This window comes from Lagenorhynchus albirostris, chromosome 6 (genome assembly GCF_949774975.1).
Source record: "Lagenorhynchus albirostris chromosome 6, mLagAlb1.1, whole genome shotgun sequence".
Classification (NCBI taxonomy): domain Eukaryota; kingdom Metazoa; phylum Chordata; class Mammalia; order Artiodactyla; family Delphinidae; genus Lagenorhynchus; species Lagenorhynchus albirostris.
In genome coordinates this window covers 103,124,124-103,138,533 of record NC_083100.1, presented here as the reverse complement: position 1 = coordinate 103,138,533, position 14,410 = coordinate 103,124,124, and the positions used below count along the sequence as shown (strand labels likewise).

At 38.2% G+C, this 14,410-nt stretch overlaps 1 protein-coding gene across 1 annotated transcript in view; it reads right to left on the bottom strand.

The window, feature by feature from the left end:
* Positions 1-14,410, bottom strand: part of NCKAP5 (NCK associated protein 5) — a 1,037,966-nt gene that overhangs the window by 666,942 nt on the left and 356,614 nt on the right. The gene's annotated exons all lie outside the window — the stretch shown is intronic.

Below are 14,410 nucleotides of genomic sequence, written 5' to 3'. Positions count from 1 at the left end.
CCTTTGAGGCGTGAGAATTGCTCATAAAATCTATAGGTTATTAAATCCAATTTTTTATATTTGTGATTCCTGAATATGAGGTTCACATGCAATAGTTTCAACTGCCAACTATGTCGAAAAATACAAAAAAAAATTTGTATGATTTATTTCATCCTGAACCTGATACTTCTTTCCCTTTCTGTATGAAGATCTAGCCCACAGGCCTCTGTGCCTACATTACAACTACCTTAGACGGAACAGTGTGCAATGATTTCAGTTTTAAGGCATGCATGAAAGTTACTGTTTCATTTCTTATGGATTTAAGGTAAACTGAGAACTCTGGTTAATATTGCTACTTTTTTTTTTTTACAGAATTATTTTGATAAAATTCTATATAAAATCTGTCGCTCCTATAAAAATATTCACTACAATGGGTGGGAGCAGGGGAACGGAAGAAACACAGTAAGAGTTGACCTGATATAATGGAAAGGGCCCCGTTCCAAGTTTCTGGACCTGGATCTACCTGTGTAGCCTTGGAGAAGCCTTTTTAACTTTCCACAATATTTCAGTTAGACTAGAGAGTATCCTAAGTCCTCATCTAGCTAAAACTGTTAGAATTCTATAACACTATAATTCTATTGCAGAAAATTAGCTAAAGAGTTCTATTCTAATTAATACACATGTTTAGTTTAGTTATTTAAATGAGAACATTGGGCACGTCAAAACCAAAGCAGAAATCTCTTATCACAGGAAGTTGCAGCGGTCTGTGGTTATGTTATTAAGTGTCCCGATCAAGCTTTAAACACGATTTATTTATTTATTTTTAATTTATTTATTTTTGGCTGCATTGGGTCTTCATTGCTGCTCACAAGCTTTCTCCAGTTGCAGCGAGCAGGGGCTACTCTTTGTTGCAGTGCTCAGGCTTCTCATTGCGGTGGCTTCTCTTTGTTGCGGAGCATGGGCTCTAGGTGCATGCGCTTCAGTAGTTGTGGCACGCGAGCTCAGTAGTTGTGGAATGCAGGCTCTAGAGTGCAGGCTCAGTAGTTGTGGAGCACGGGCTTAGTCGCTCCATGGCATGTGGGATCTTCCCGGACCAGGGCTCAAACCCGCATCCCCTGCATCGGCAGGCGGATTCTTAACCACTGCACCATGAGGGAATCCCTAAACACGATTTAGAACACTCAAAATTCTTAAAGATATTTTCAAATACATCCCATCAAAAAAAATTTAAAGACAGTGTTTCCAAGTAAAAACAAATATATAAACTTCAAAGTCACCCATGCATTCTTCATTCAATTGTTTTTTTTCAACATCTATTATATGTCAAGCGCTGTTCCAACTTCCATAGATATTGTAATAACTAAGAGGGAGAAAGTTCCTGCCCTCAGAGAGCTTACATTCTGTAGAGAGATACATAACAAGTAAATGAGCAGATTGATTTCAGATTGGTCACATGCTAGGAAGGAAATAACAGGTGACAGGAGGGACTTTAAATGGGGAAAGCACCATCTTCATACACCATGGTTGGAAGAGGACTCTGAACAAATGATTTTTGGGTTAAGACCTGAGAGAGAAGGAGGCAAGCATACAGAGAAAGGAAGAGACCAGGGAGAACACCGCAGGCAAAGGAAATGGCATATGCAAAGGCACTCAAATGTGGTATTTAAGGAACAGAAAGGAAGCCATTGTGTCCAGGAGCAGAGCCTGGGGTGTGTATTCTAAAATGAAGTTGGAGAGGAAAGCAGGGGCCAAATCACATGCAAGCTCTGGAAAACAGTTAGATTTAAACCAGTAGATTTGTTATTCTGTTCATTCTGCTTAGCTCAAGTCGGAGGTGGAAGCTGAAAGGTGATTACAAATATGATCTTTGGATCAAAGAGATTTAGGTTCAAAGTACCTGGTTTTGGTACTTACTAGCTGTACCTCCTCAGGCCAAGTTATTTAATCTCTCTAAACCTTATTTTTTTTCAGAGATAAATAATAATTTAAAAGGTGTTGTAAGGATTAAATAAAACAGTTTAAGCATATACCACGTGCTAAGCAGTGAGCAGAGCCTTTTCTATAGGATCAAACCTCTTCTCAAAAGGCAAACCACTTTACAAGGTGAACTTTATATCCATTGTCTCTTCTCTTACTCAACTTCAAGATGTTTAAGTGTATGCTTCCTTTTTTTTGGCTGCATTGGGTTTTCACTGCTGTGTGCGGGCTTTCCCTAGTTGTGGTGAGCGGGGGCTACTCTTCGTTGCGGTGTGCAGGCTTCTCATTGCAGAGGCTTCTCTTGTTGCAGAGCACGGGCTCTAGGTGCGCGGGCTTCAGTAGATGTGGCTCATGGGCTCTAGAGCGCAGGCTCAGTAGTTGTGGCTCACGGCCTTAGTTGCTCCTCGGCATGTGGGATCTTCCTGGACCGGGGTCAAACCCGTGTCCCCTGCATTGGCAGGCGGATTCTTTTTTTTTTTTTTTTGCGGTACGTGGGCCTCTCACTGCTGTGGCCTCTCCTGTTGCGGAGCACAGGCTCCGGACGCGCAGGCTCAGAAGCCATGGCTCACGGGCCCAGCCGTTCCGCGGCATGTGGGATCCTCCCGGACCGGGGCACGAACCCATGTTCCCTGCATGGCAGGCGGACTCTCAACCACTGTGCCACCAGGGAAGCCCAGCAGGCGGATTCTTAACGACTTCACCATCAGGGAAGTCCCTAAGTGTATGCTTCTTTAATTATACTTGCTGAATTTTAGAATAGGTAGTTAGAGATTAACAATAACAATACAGATTTTCAAGCATTAAATGTAGGTATTGCTGGATTGTGGTTTAAAAGCTATTTCAAATACAATACTGGCTGCTTTCATTAATTTTCCATAAAAATAACTCTAATGATGTCTTAAACAACATAACAATGGGAAACTAGGATTTATGGATTTTCATTATGGATTTTCATCCTTCTTTTCAGTTTAATTTTTCATCATAGCATGCTTACTTTAATTTCAATTATGGATTTTCATCCTTCTTTTCAGTTTAATTTTTCATCATAGCATGCTTACTTTAATATCCAGTTTTATGTTACTTGCACATTTATTGTGGTATTGCCTATACCCCACCCCTACACATACACACACGCACACAAATAGACACCAACTGAAATGAACTGAGAAAAAGAAGATGATGCTTACATGTGCTTTTTGTTAAATGAAACAAGTTTTTCCCTGCCTAAAAGAACTTAGGCCGCACCCTCATATATTTATCATTTCTGGCCCCTGAATTGGAGAAATTCATTAACTAATAATAAATCCTTACCATTCTTTAAGAATAAAATAGGATTATTCTACTAGGAATCACCTTGGAGATTAACTCCCAGGAAACAATGGAGGGTGATCACAGTGGGGCTGGCAGTGGTCCACACTGGAGCTACAGTCACAGCAAGTACAATGTTATAGCGACTGTGCCTATAGTGCCAGCTCTGGTATAAAGTGCATACTGAATGTTCTTAACATGGGCTCCAATATTCCAGAGCATCAAAGGCACAGGCAGAAAGAAAGGGGATGGCAAAATTCTGCCTCAGTATAACATAGCTCCCCAAATTGCCTGAAAGACATTGGATATTGGGAGACCTTGTAGAAAAGATTTTAAAAATGCAGATGGACAGAAGGTGGTATACACACTGTCTGCTGGTGATCCCAGGGTCTATGCAGATCATTTTAGAATGAGTAAAGTGAAAACATACAACACAGAACCCATGACGAAGTACTGGAGGACAAGAGAAAGAGAACATCACCCTCAATCACAGAAGAAGGCATCAAATCTGAAAATGACTTTCAAGAAAGTATTTTAGAAAAAACCTTAACATGTTTGGTAGTATCCAGAAAGACATGACTCTCCAAAACATGTGCAGAAAGCTTAAAAAAAGACACCGAGATAAAAAGATAGGATTAAATTAAAAACAAGACGAGCTGAAAAGAGAATAAAATGAAATAAAAATGGAGCTGGGTGAGCTAAGAATTTCAAGGAAATATAAACTGCAATAGCAGAATGGAAACTTGTTGACCTTTACATTGTGATTTTTATTATGGGATGACTCTCCACAACATGAAATTGTGCTTCAGAGAAGAGTGGATAATGGATTATGGTATATCGGCACTAAGTGATCACACAAATGAAGTCTACTCCTCAGTATCTCATCTAGAAACAAATCAAACTCCCCTACCCAAGAACTTAAATATCCCTCAGTATCCATGGGGGATTGGTTCCAGGACCAATTCCTGGTGATACCAAAATCCATGGATGCTCAAGTCTTTTATAGTCAGCCCTCTGTATCCACAGATGTGGAACCCACGGATACGAGGTTGACTGCACTCACTAAGCCTTCTACTATTTCTACAGTATGATTCAATTAGTGTACATATAGTCCAGTTAGTGAAGATTAATACTGCCGTAACCTAGAAGAAAAGCACACACCCATCTCCCCATCGTCCTTGGTGTCAATGTTCACTGTCTCTAACATTATCCGTGAAAAATGTCAGCTTCCCCAGGCTTGCTTTGCCCAGCATGTACTTCTCATGTCACTCAGCACAAAGACTTTATTCAAATACAGTTATTAACTTGATGAACACTGTATTCTGCTTATTTTCCTTATGACAAACCCACAATGGATACAATAGTAGAATTGACAATAAAAACACATACACAGTCCTGTGAAGGACAAACAATCTAGGTAAATTAAATAAAGGATAAAGATGAAAATGAAAAGAGACATGATGGATATTAGGTCAGAAAATGGAGGTTTGTCTATCAATTATAACTTTTGAGTACTTGACAAGATTCGTAAGGTAAACAATGATCAAGGGATAATTAAAGAAACATTGCAGAATAGGATAGAGAAAAAAAAAAACAACACTTGATTTTACACATCAAAAAGGCTCCTCACATTCCAGCTAGAGTTTATGGAAAATCATCCACACATCCACCCACGTAAGGGCTGGGAAAAAAAGTAGTGTGTGTTTGGGGTGGGGATTAGGATGATGGCAAGCACCAAAACAGACAAATGGGCCTCTTATCAAGGATTTTAAAAAGGCTGGTCACAGGGCTTCCCTGGTGGCGCAGTGGTTGAGAGTCCGCCTGCCGATACAGGGGACACGGGTTCGTGCCCCGGTCCGGGAGGATCCCACATGCCGCCGAGCGGCTGGGCCCGTGAGCCATGGCCGCTGAGCCTGCGCGTCCGGAGCCTGTGCTCCGCAACGGGAGAGGCCACACCAGTGAGAGGCCCGTGTACCGCAAAAAAAAAACAAAAACAAAAACGCTGGTTGCATAGCTTCTGGCCACCCCAGATGTCCATTGAAATAAGACACATAGACAACCCTTTGTGTCTTAATCCATAAACATCCCCAATAAAGTAGCTTCTATGCAACAAAGCAACAGAAAGACATTCTCAGCTTTACATGAATTCAGAAAATAAAGTGCCTACCTTAATTAAAACTACATGTGTGGGAGGCTGGGGGGAAGTGCTCCAAGGTGGAGGCTCTCCTTGAACTCACCTTGCCCCATGGACACACCAAATCTACAGCTGCATATGGAATAATTCCCTTTGAAAAAGAACTGAAAACTAGCTGAACTGCCCCATCCACAATAAACTAGCTGAACTGCCCCACCCACGTTGAGATGGGTAGGAGAGACAGAGACGTGGTCTCACCAAAAACTCCACGCCTGGTGCAGAGCCCCACAATAGGGAGGGAATCTCACAAATCCAGAGCTTCTCCCCTAGGGTGAGGGCTTTGTGCCCCATATCAGCCTCTCCAGCCCTTAGGACCTACAACAGAGAGATGAGCCCCCAAAATGTCTGGCTTAGAAACCGAAGGAGTTCACATCCAAGGGACCCAAAGGGCTGTGTGAACTAAAAATGCCACCTGCCATATCAGTAAACAAAGGATGTTGCAGCCATCGAGCCGTCACCTTACTGCTGCTCCCAACGCTGAGCCCTGAGGGAACTCAGGATCGAGGCAAGATCTGCCCCCCATCTAGCGGTCAGTCGCTGCAGCCACCCCCATGGTGCACCCTGGGGAGACTCAGGATGAGACGCACAGGATACTGGCCCCCAAGAGCTGAGGTGCACATCAAAGGGATGATTTCAGTGAGCCCAGATTTCGCATCTTCCCGTACATAGAAAAGCACTAGATTCCTTAACCTGAGATATCTGGTTTTCCTTAATTAACAGTAATCTTTGATGTTCCGACTACCTGGTCTTTGTTGCAAAAACTCCTATATGTCCTGGCTCCTGCCCTTGCCTCTTCAGAGCAGTCCCTCAGTTATCTGAGATGCTGTGTCCCAGGCTTAAGTCCTCAGTTTTGTCCACCAAATAAAACATAACCCTCAACTTTTAGGTGGTGCATTTTTTTTCAGTCGACAGTTGAAGTGAACTGAGATTCTCCTTTCAAAAAGCTTGACATATATACACTACTATGTATAAAATAGATAACTAATGAGAGCCTAATGTATAGCACAGGGAACTCTACTCAATGATCTGTGGTGACCTAAGTGGGAAGGAAATCTGAAAAAGAGTGGATATAGTATACATATAACTGATTCACTTTGCTGTACAGCAGAAACTAACACAACATTGCAAAGCAACTGTACTCCAATAAAAAGTCATTTAAAAATACATACCTACATACATCAATAAATAAAAGGCTTGCACGAGGTCTCACTCGCCCTAGGACCCAGTGCAAAAGTAGCAGTTTGAAAAGTGCCCGGAATGCGAAGGAGATTCCTATGCTAATCTTCAAGCATCTGCTGGAGGAACAAGAGATGGCTGGGACTCTTTCTGGAGACTGGGGTGCTGGCAGACACCATTCTGCACTCTCCCTCTACCCTGTTAGCACAGGCAGGTGTGCAGACATGGGACCCTCCCACTGTCTTGGTAAGGCAGGCAGGGATGAGTAGATGCAGCATTCCCTCACTCCCTGGCTGGGACCAGCTAGTGAGAGCAGTCATGACACTCTCCCACTCCCTTGCTGAAACTGGCAGGGGAGCACAGACAAGGATTTTTCCTGATGTCATGCCAAAGCCAAGGAGCATGTCCTGCCCCCTATGCACTCCAGATGCCCTTCTAGAGCCAGCAGGGGCATGCGATCCACAAAGAGGATGCCCTCTGATCACCTAGCCCTGGTGGCCAATGGGACTTGCATTCCTGGGCTCCATGGGACTGTAACAATTGGAAAGATAGTTCTTGGCAGGCTACCACCCCCAGGGCACTGCACAGGCAGCAGACTGAAACACACCTCCAGTCTTCTTACGAAAAAGGCCTATTTGCTTGTGCTGGAGATTCAGCCTGAGGCTTCAGGCTTGCCACACATCTAGAGAGTACAGAGGCACTCTCAGGGAATGTAAGACACTATCCTTGCACACTCCCTTCGCCTCACTGCAGCTCAATGATACCTCCCAGAAAGGAGCTTATACACTTGTCTAGAGGTCTGATTTATGGAAATGTTGCCCAAGGGTCATCTCCAGATTTCCTGTTCTGGAGGCCAGCAGGGTTTATGATTATGGCCCATAGGACTATAGACGTGCATACTTCAAAACCTGCTGCCCGAGGGTTTGACTTTCAAAAAGCCCAAAACTAAGTGCAAAATGAGATCCTTCCTCTTGGAACACTGACAGGTCTCGGCACACCCTCAACACCAGGAACCTATCAAGAATAAATCAGGCTGCTTAGACAATCACAAAGTTTCAAAAGACAACCAACCACTAGGGCAAGGTTGAATTATAAGGTTCACCACCTACACAAGGCCAACTACTTCAAGACTCAGAGAGGTAGATGTTTCACCAATACACAGAAACAGCACCAAACAAAATGACAAAACAGGAATATGTTATTAAAGAAAGAACAAGACAACACTTCACAAAGAGATTTTAATGAAATGAAGATAAGTAATCTACCTGATAAAGAATTCAAAGTAATAGTCAGAATTGCTCACTGAACTCAGAAGAATAGATGAACAAGTGAGAACTTCAGCAAAGAGGGAGAAAATATAAAGAAGCACAGAACAGAAGTCACAGAGCTGAGAACACAAAAACTGAACTAAAAAACACACTAGAAGGATTCAATAGCAGACTAGACAAAGCAGTAGAAAGAATCAGTGTTCTGGAAGTCAAAGCAAGAAAACTCATCTAAACTGAGCAGCAAAATAATAATAATAATAAAATAATACAAGTAAAAATAAAGTGAAGAGATTTTAAGGGATCTATGGGAAAACACCAAGAGACCTAACATTAACACTATGCGGGTCTAAGGAGAAGAGAGAGAGAAAGGGGCAGAACTTATTTGAAGAAATAATGGCAAAAAATTTCCCTAACCTGGGAAAGGAAACAGACATCCAGGTCCAGGAAGCCCAGAGAACTCCAAATAAGATGAACCTCAAGAGATCTACACCAAGATACATTATACTTAAAATGTCAAAAAAATGAAGACAATAAGAGAACCTTAAAAGCAGCAAGAGAAAAGCAACTTGTTATGTGTGAAGGAAAGCCAGTAAGACTAGCAGCATATTTTTTTAGCAGAAACATTATGGGCCAGAGGGAGTGGCATGGTATATTCTCAGTGCTGAAAGAAAAAAATTCCAACCAAGAATACTCCGCCCAGCAAGATTATCACTCATCATGAAAGGAGAGATAGAGTGTTTCAGTCAAACAAAAGTTAGATGAGTTCATCACCACCAAACCAACCTAACAAGAAATGTTAAAGGGACTTCTTTAACCTGAAAAGAAAGGTCACTAATTAATAACAAGAAAATATATGAAAGTCAAATTCTCACTGGTAAAGATAAATATTTAGCAAAGATAGTGGATTAATCACTTATAAGGTTAGTGTCAAGTTTAAAAGACAAAAGTAGCAAAATTAACAAAAATACAATAATTATTTAAGGGATACCTAAGAGACAGAAGTAAAAAGCTGAAATGTAGTGGAGAGGTAAAGATGTAGAGTTTTGGAATAAACTCAAATTTAAGTTAGTATTAACTTAAAATGGACTTTTATATACATAGGACATTATATGTGAACCATATGATAACCACAGAGCAAAAACCTAAACTAGATACACACACACAAAAGAGAGAATGGAATCTCAACATAACAACTAAAGGAATCTCAACATAACAACTAAAGGAATCTCAACTAAACGAAGTCATCAAAGCACAACGAAAGAGAGCAAAAGAAGAAAGTAACAGAGAGAAACTACAAAAAAACAGGCAGAAAAATTAACAAAATGGAAGCAAATTAATATTTATCAATAATTACCTTAAATGTAAATGGGCTAAATTCTTCACTCTAAAGACAGAGTGACTGAATTGATTAAAAAACAAAACAAAACAAAAACAAAACAAAGCAAAACAAACAAGACTCATCTATATGCTGCCTACAAGAGACTCACTTTAGATATAAGGACATACATGTGCTGAAAATGAAGGGATGGAAAAAGATATTGCATGCAAATATTCAACAGAAACAAAAAGAAAGCTGGGATAGCTATACTCATATCAGACAAAATAGACTTTATAACGAAGTCTGTAGTAATAGACTAAGAAGGACACTACGTAATGATAAAAGGGTCAATTCAACAAGAATATGTAATTTTTAAAATATATATGCACACAACATAGAAGCATCTAAATATAAAAAGCAAATATTTACAGACCTAAAGGGAGAAAGTACAACAAAACAATAATAGTAGGGGAGTTTAATACCCTACTTATATAAGTGGATAGATCAGACAGAAAATCATAAGAAAACACCAGCCTTAATGACACTTTACATCAGATTGACTTAATAGACATATACAGAATATTCCATCCAAAAGCAGCAAAACACATTCTTTTCAAGTACACATGGAACATTCTCCCGGACAGATCATATGTTAAGCCATAAAACAAATTTCAATAAATTTAAGGAGACTGAAATCACATCAAGCATTTCTTCCAACCAAAATGGCATGAAAATTAAAATCAATTACAAGAAGACTGTAAAACTCACAGATACGTGGATATTTAACAACATGCTACATACAACTGCTGGGTCAATGAAAAAAATCAGTGGAGAAATAAAAATATACTTAGAGACAAACGAAAATGAAATAAAACATACCAAAACCTATGTGATGCAGCAAAAGCAGTTCTAAAAGGGAAGCTCACAGAAATACTGGCCTACTTCAAGAAAGAAGAAAAATCTCAAATAAACAATCTAACTTTATACCTAAAGAAACTAGAAAAAGAAGAAACAATGTTAGTAGAAGAAAGTAAATAATAACAATCAGAGCAGAAATAAATAAAATAGAGGCTAAAAGGACAATAGGAAAGTCAGTAAAACTAAGAGCTGATTCCTTGAAAAGATAAGCAAAATTGACAAACCCTTAGCCAGACTCACCAAGAAAAAAAGAGGCCTTAAGTAAATAAAATCCAAAATTGAAGAGGAGATGTTACAACTGATAGCATAGAAATACAAAGGATCTTAAGAGACTACTCGGAACAATTATATGCCAACTCATTGGACAACATAGAAGAAATGAATACATTCTTAGAATCACACAATCTTTAGAGACTGAATTAGGAAGAAATAGAAAATCTGAACAGATCAAAACTCATAAAGAGATTGTGGGAGGGTTCTGATTACCAATTCAAACAAAAGTTTGGCACCAGATGGCTTTTCTAGTGGATTTTATCAAACATTCAAAGAAGAGTTAATACCTATCCTCCTCAAATTCTTTCAAAACGTTTAAGAGGAGGAAATGCTTCCAAACTCATTCGATGAGGGCAGCATTACTGTGACACCAAAATCCAGACAAGCACATCACCATATATGAAAATTACAAGTCAATATCCCTGATGAACACAGATGCAAAAATCCTCAACAAAATGTTAGCAAATTGAATTCAACAATACATTAAAAGGATGATACACCATGATCAAGTGGGATTTATTCAAGGGATGTAAGGATGGTTCAACATCAACAACATCTGCAAAGCAACATGATACACTACATTAACAAAATGACGAATACAAACCATACGATCATCTCAACAGATGTACAAAAAGCTTTTGACAAAATTCTATATCCATTTATGTTAAACTTTCAACAAAGTGGGTACAGAGGGAATGTACCTCACCATAATAAAGGCCATGTATGAGAAGCCTACAGCTAACATACTCAACAGTGAAAAGCTAGAAGTGTTTCCTCTAAGATCAGGAACAAGATAAGAATGTCCACCCTCCCCACTTCTATTCAACATAGTATTGGAAGTCCTTGCCAGAGCAATTATGCAAGGAAAATAAAAGGCATCCAAATTGGAAAGAAATAAGTAAAACTGTCACTATTTGCAGATGAAATGATTTTATATAGAGAAAACCCTAAACTTTTCACAAAAAGACTGCTAGAACTGCTAAACAAATTTAGTGAAGTGGCAAGGCATAAAATGTCTATACACTAACAGAAAAAGAAATTAAGAAAACAGACCCATTTACAATTGCATCAAAAAGAATAAAATACCTAGAAATAAATTTAACCAAGAAGATGAAACACCTGTACTATGAAAACTCTAAGACACTGAAGAAAGAAACTGAAAACACAAAGAAATGGAAAGATATTCCATGCTTATGGATTGGAATAGTTACTATTGTTAAAATGTCCATATTACTCAAAGGAATCTATAGAGTCAATGCAATACCTATCAAACTTCTAATGTTATTTCATAGAAACAGAACAAACAATCCTAACCTTAGTATGGAAACACAGAAGACTGTGAAAAACCAAAGCAATCTTGAGAAAGAAGAACAAAGCTGGACGCATCATGCTCCCGGATTTCAAATTATTTTATAAAGCTAGAGTAATCAAAACAGTGTGGCACTGACATGAAAACAGACACATAGATCAATGGAACAGAGAATCCAGAAGTAAACCTACAAGTATACGGTCAATTAATTAGTGACAAAGGAGCCAAGAATACGCAATGGAAAAAGGGTGTCTCTGCAATAAATGGTGTTGGGAAAAGTGGACAGCCGCTTGCAAAAGAATGAAACTAGACCACTATCTTACACCATACCCCAAAATTAACTCAAAATGGATTAAAGACTTGAATGTAAGACCTGAAGTCATAAAACTCCTAAAAGACAAAATAGATGGCAAGCTCCTTGACATGAGTCTTTGTGGTGAATTTTTAAATCTGACTCCAAAAGCAAAGGCAAAAAAAACAAAAATAAACAAGTGGGACTACATCAAACAAAAGAAGCTTTTGCATAGCAAAGTAAACCATCAACAAAAGGCAGAGACAACCTTCTGAAAGGGAGAATATATTTGCAAATCATATACTTGATAAGCAGTTAATATCTAAAATATGGAACTTATACAACTCAATAGCAAAAAAAAAAAAACCAAACAATCTGATTTTTAAATAGGCAGAGGATTTGAATAGATATTTTTCTAAAGAAGGCAAACGAACAGTCAACAGGTACATGAAAAGATGTCCAATATCACTAGTCATCAGGGAAGTGTGAATCAAAATTACAATGAAATAACACCTCACACCTGTTAGAATGGCTATTACCAAAATGACAAGTCTTGACAAGGATGTGGAGAAAAGGGTACTCCCATGCTCTGTTGGTGGGAATGTAAATTGGTACAGCCACTTTGGAAAACAGCATGGAGTTTCCTCAAACAATTAAAACTAGGACTACCACATGATCTAGTAATTCCACTTCTTGGTATTTATCTAAAAAAATCCCCACAAAACCCCTAACTCGAAAAAAATATATGCACCCCCATGTTCATTGCATTATTTACAATAGCCAAGATATGGAAATAACCTAAGTGGCCATCAATGGATGAATGGATAAAGAAAAAGCGGTATATCTATCTATCTATCTATCTATCTATAAATAATACACACCAAAATGGAATATATTATTCAGCCACAAAAAAGAATGAAATCTTGCTATTTGTGACAACCTTGGACCTTGAGAAAATTAAGCTAAGCAAAATAATTCAGAAAAAAAAGATAAATACTGTATGATTTCACTTATATGTGGAAACTCAAAAACAAAAACTAAACAAAACCAAAATCATATATACACAGAGCAGAATGGTAGTTGCCAGAGGGAAGGGGGCTGGGGAGTCGGCAAAATTGGTGAAGGGGATCAAAAGGTAAAAACTTCCAGTTACAGAATAAATAAGTAATGGGGGAGGTACTGTATAGCATAGTGATTATAGTCAATAATATTGTAGAGCATACTGGAAACGTGCCGAGAAAGTAAATCCTGAAGTTAACTTTCTGTGGTGATGGATGCTATCAAGATTTACTATGGTGGTCATTTCACAGTGCATACAAATATCAAATCATTGTCCTGTATACCTGAAACCAATATAATATAATATGTCAATAAAATCTCAATAAATTTTTTAAAAGTATGTGTATCTTAAACTTTCTTAAAAGTTTGTGTATATATACAAGCATATACAAATATCCAAGAGATGAGTAAAAAGTATTTACCAGATATGTACATGTGTATATGTGTATATGTACATGTGTATATGTGCATGTGTGCATACACAATACATTCTATACTGAACAGTGAATAAAAAATACGGAATTCAAAATATAAAAGGAAGGTTCAAAATTATTTAAACAGATTTTTTTATGTCTATAATGTAACTACAATTATAAAATTAAATATAAACATCATAGAAAGAGGACGTAGGGTACACATTATGGATCTTTGTGGTGGACAGAAAGAGGACGAAGACAAAGAGGGAAGCTGGAGGATGCAAAGTCTCTCTGTACACAGAGACTTAAGTACAAGGGTGTGCTTTGCCTACACATTTAACAGTTGGGAAAAGCAATTTAGTAATACGTCAAGGAAATTAAAACATCCATGTACATTTGATCCAGAAATTCCATGTCTAGGAATCATCCTGAGTAAAATGTCAAAACTAATGATGTTCAAAATATTATTTACAGCAATATAAAAAAAAACCCTGATGTCTTGGGTTCCAAAAATAAAGCACACTATCCATTTGGAGAATTATACAATTCCTTAAATTTGTAAAGAATGTATAATAAAATGGATAACAGTATAATATTAGGTGAAAGAAGCATGATGTAAAACTGCATAATCCTACATATCACAGTTTTGAAAATATATAAAAGATCAAAAGACAATAAACCAAACAATATATGGTAGTATTATGGGCTAAATTAATTTCTTCTGTATACTTTTCTCTTTCTAGTTTCAAAATACTACCTACACACTATATAAATATTAAAAGTGATCAATATTATTTAGAAAAATACAGTCCAAAAATAATGTCCACAAAGTCTTAATTATAATTAAATTTTAGAAAGCTGGATCTAAAATACCACAATATTATTATTATTATTATTATATTAGTCTAAAGATAAGCTGGTGT